General features: G+C 37.9%; 1 long non-coding RNA gene across 4 annotated transcripts in view; it reads right to left on the reverse strand.

Moving 5' to 3' along the window:
- Nucleotides 1-3976, reverse strand: part of LOC109587354 (uncharacterized) — a 6107-nt gene extending 2131 nt beyond the window's left edge. Inside the window, exons 1-6 of one of the 4 annotated variants that reach the window (XR_002187547.1) lie at nucleotides 2604-3976; nucleotides 2135-2246; nucleotides 2057-2087; nucleotides 1932-1993; nucleotides 548-698; nucleotides 7-338 (exon numbers count right to left, since the gene is read on the reverse strand). This is a non-coding gene — a long non-coding RNA (uncharacterized LOC109587354). Of the gene's footprint in view, nucleotides 1-6; nucleotides 339-547; nucleotides 699-774; nucleotides 817-1931; nucleotides 1994-2056; nucleotides 2088-2134 lie in introns of those variants that run through there. The other 3 variants (XR_002187546.1, XR_002187545.1, XR_002187548.1) reach the window with 3 other exon arrangements.
- Nucleotides 3977-4711: the final 735 nt, after the last annotated feature.

The raw sequence follows: 4711 nt of genomic DNA on the forward strand, positions 1-4711 counted from the left end.
AATAAGTCATTCTTGATCTCACAAGAGAAAGATAGAGACTTTTCTTGACACCAACTGAGACTGATGGAGAGAAAGACCGCCGTAGTAGACCTAGTGTTTGGTAAGCCTTTGCTGATATTGAGTTGTAGTGGTCTGACCATGAGAGGTCTGATGAGAATAGCACACCCAGGTCCTTACAGTGCTGCTTGCATGAGATAGTAGAGCCATTGATTGAGTAGTCAGAAGATGTGACCGCTTTAGTTCTGTTGTGAAAACGAAGGAGACATGACTTTGAGGCATTAGCTGAAACCTTCAATATTGGTGACATTTCAAGCCCCTTTTCTGCTGTTTGAAGTGGTCTATTAAAAAAGTAAAGTGATTTGCGCACACTACTATACTAGTGTAACAGATTGATAAAGAAGTTTCTATAATAAGTTCTTTATGTTAAGTAGTAGAGTGGCCACAGGTTGGGCCCCATTTATGGCCAATAAAAAAACAAATTCTCCTTCATTGTCTATTATATATTCAAAATAATAGGATTCGTGCACGTACATAGTCATAAACTAACCTCCTAATGTTGTGTTCCTTGAATATCTTTGAGCACTGGCTAGAAATTTTGCCCAAGGTGGTTAATTGTTGAAAAATTGTCATTTTTTGGTTAATAATTCAACGCACTTGATAAAATTAAGTAAAATTCTCGATTCATATGATGCATTAACCTATTATTGAACCGTAATCAGGCGAGTATTTGTCCTACTACACTCTAGACACTCAATAAAGAAGATTACAACTCACATCACTCGCCATTTTCTTTGTTGGATCGCATATGAGTCGTTACTAAAATCATAGATTGTATTACTATACTATATCCCAGTTCAATTTGGGCCGGAAGTGGAAGCAGCTGCGTGGAATTTGAAAAATGTAGCTACGTCACAAAGTGACGTAAATAATGATATTCATAGAGAAATGGCGGCTGTGTTGTTTCACTCTTAAAACAGTCTTGCTGCTGCTGATAAGCAGTACAATAGCTGCTGGAGTCAACTAGTTTTCATAAAGGCCATCATTATCAGAAAATCTTGCTCTATTAGCTTTTTAAAAGAAGAATTATCAGTTTGGGCGCTCGACCACATGTGCTTATGTAAACTATGACATCATGAAACGTCATTGCGGTTAGCTTTGGTATGCCATTGGGTTTATAGGGAGAACCCGGTTTTCAGGGTTCCCAAGGGTTGAGAGACCCAAGGTTTCACAGATTTTGATGGACTTAGGCGACTAAGAACCTGTGAAAGTTTCATCCTTATCTCACTTTCCTATAAAAAGTTATTCCAGTTTTTCTTGTCCCAAACTCAACTGGGATATAGTATACTATGTTTACACTACAGAAGTGGGCCAAACCGTGCTGAACCAGGCTGAGCTGGCCCTGCTGTACTAACCATGCTGGCCTAGTTTGGCCCAGCTCACTTCAGCTCAGTTTGGTTACTGTTTACACTATCAAATGAAACTGTGCTGGCCCACTTTAAACAGGGCTGGCTCGATTAGTTAAAGAAGCCAGTGTAAACATAGTAATAGATAATAAATTTCTTCCTTCCTATAGCATACTGTATAGCAGGAAATTTTGGAGGAAGTTAAATTTGGTGAATTGCTAAATTTTGGTGATTGGCGGGTTTTAAATTGGCAAATTTGTGGTCACGTGCCATTGAGCATGCGTATAATGGCTCAAAATGGCGGCTTTTTGGCAAATGGCTATCAAAATTTGCCAAATTTGACTACCTCCAAAATTTCTTTCTATACGGTAACTATCCTTACATGTACATGCACATACAGTACTGCTCAGCTATAACTTTATTTATAGTGTACACAACAGTGCAGCTTGCCTACCCAGGTAGTGCTGGAGTGTAAAAGTCAAGTTATAGCTGAGCGGTGCTGTAACTCCTCTTTATTTTTCCACTTACTTTAATCGTCAATTTAGACACTCTCTTGGTTAGACTAGGATCTCTAATATTACTATCAGGACCTGTGGAAAACAAAGTCACATAACATGGACACATCTAAAGACATTAAATTTCATCAAAATTACTAGGTAGTTCTTCTACTTCAGGACTGGTCGTCTATACAAAGTAAATAAATGAAAGGTTAGTCGTCTTTCTTAACATACCTCTCTCCTTCTTTTTCTAAATTCGGCTTCAAAAAACTCGCGAGTTTTTCGTTTTTGAATTTCCTTGATCCGACTGCTGGAACCCTCATCAGACTCTTCATCACTGCTCCCGCTACAAGAAAAATATACATGTACATGTACATGTACATGTTCGTACATTAAGTAGTAATTGGTTCACAGTTTACACTACTAAATTACTAATACAGCGTAGTGACTACATTGGCACTTCCATAGTTTCTAGTATTTGGCAAGAGGTTCTGGCAGATGGACTGATATTGTTACCTAACAAAGTGAATCATACCATGTGCTGGTGGTAAGGAAAACTAGTGGAATTGAGAAACATGTCATGCTTTTAATCTGCTACAATAGACATTGGGTCAAGTACATGTACATGTACAGTACGTTACATTATTTACATGTAGCTGTATATGCACACGTATAATAGTTTAAACAAACTTAATGTCATTACCATGCATATTGAAAACACACTGTCACTGTTTGCGTAACACATGTACATGTATATACATGTACACTGACTGTGTACAATTCACTTGTTCAGCTAAAATATCAAAAGCACAGTGTCAGATAGACAAACATGGCTTAAGTATACACAAATGTTGTAAGTAACAACTACATGTACATGTACATGTGTACCTACATGTATCATATAGCTTTAGCTTGTATATTACATGAACATGTACACATGTACGTGCATACTAACCCCACCCATAGATAGTCTAGCTAGCTCGCTATAGCCATAGATTGTATTACTAAGTAACAGGGATAGGAAACAGATCACGTGATCTCATTCAAATTAATGAAAGCAGGTGCGGACGAACCTTGTAAGACTCTGCCCCTTCCCCGGCTCGTTGAGACTAGAGCAATATGACTGAGAGGACTGCTAGATTAAGTGTAGCTTGAAGCCAGATCCAGGGCAGTTATATAGCTTATATTGTTGCTGAAGGTTTGATTACTTATCAGAAACTGTTAAAACTGTAATACAGCACTTTATTTTGAAGAAAAATGAGAAAAAGCATGCTTTTTTACCATGCGTAATAGGTGTGAAATCTATTCAACCTATAACTTGCTAAGGGTAACTAAAACTGAGAGAGTGTCAATATAAAAAACATGCATCAAGTAAAGCTACATGCCACTAAAACACTTTTATTATCACTAGTGCTTCATACAGATCATAAGATCCCAAAATGTCTGTTTTTAGAGGCGTATCTGTTCAACCTATATCACAAAAAGTAAGTAAAATTAGGATAAAGGACAAAAACTGTAACAAAGATCAGGGTTTTTCACATGCCTTTAGCCTATTATATAAGCCATAGACGGCACTTTGGAAAAATAATAGCTGTATTCGTTAATTTGTGCCATCACAAAGGCAATTTCAATGATAACATGGGCCGCGAGAGGCGGCGAAGATTCTGTCAACAAAACTATGCTTAACCGTCACAAAGAACAGTCATGAACTCTCAAGACCTATCTGTTCATCATCGATAGTAAATAAAATTCAAATTAATACAGTTGGAGACTAGGAGAAGAGCTTGTGTAGTCTTTCCATTGCTTTTCCACCATTACAGAGTCTGTCCGTGTGACGTCATCAGTTTCCAATCCCTGTTACTTAGTAATACAATCTATGCTAAAATGCGGAACGTGCGGAACGCTACGAAGAATGCGGAACGAGTGATACGGAAAGTACACAGACGTAAACGGAGTCGACGCGTATAGTTCCACAGCAGCTAGAGCTAGAGGAGGTATGACACGGTTGACCTTTGATGTAACTAGGCGAATGTAGAACATTGAAGGGGCGAGCACAAGCTAGCATGGCAATATACAATGTTTAGATGTCACAAAGGCTAATGTTGTTGTCAAATTGTAAATTGAATGATACACATGCAGAGCAGCTCAGAACTTGTGACTTGCATGCAAGGGAATTTTATAGCTTGCTTTTCTAGCTTTATTAGCAGTGAAGAATCTGAGTTGTAACTTTAATAAGTATAATTTAATTTTTACTATGATATTTTCAAGCACAGTACTTTTAGACTCTCTTTTCTCTGATGAGCCATTTGAAGTGCTTTTAAATTCTGTCATTCAACCATAATTAATAAAAACTTGAAGATTTATGTGTGTTTTCTTGAATTTTCTCTGCTGATGAAGTGTCTTGACAAGAGATCAGTCCTATGTTGCTGCAAGTAAGATTGGCTAAGGTAGGTGCCATTTTAATTTCATTGCAATCACACCCACATCAATGAAAATATTTCATTAGAATGCTACCGCATTAGATCATTGATTTTTAAATAGAGAGTTGTGCACACATGGGTGTGACCAGAATAGGCGTGACTGAAGACGTACGTACATACATACTAGTCTCTCGGGGCCAGACTCAATTTTTAGAATAGAGTCTGGTTTCATGCCTAACATCAACTCGTGCTTGTCTGGCGGAATTTGGTCGACCTAATCAGATCACTGTTACCATGGTTACATTAGAATCCGCCCACGCACGGCAAGTCTATTATCAAGAATGGAACTAACTGAGATATTATACTTTCTTTCTATGACTACAACTGCCGA

The sequence above is a fragment of the Amphimedon queenslandica genome, unplaced genomic scaffold (assembly GCF_000090795.2).
Source record: "Amphimedon queenslandica unplaced genomic scaffold, v1.1 AMPQUscaffold_12603, whole genome shotgun sequence".
Taxonomy (NCBI): Eukaryota; Metazoa; Porifera; class Demospongiae; order Haplosclerida; family Niphatidae; genus Amphimedon; species Amphimedon queenslandica.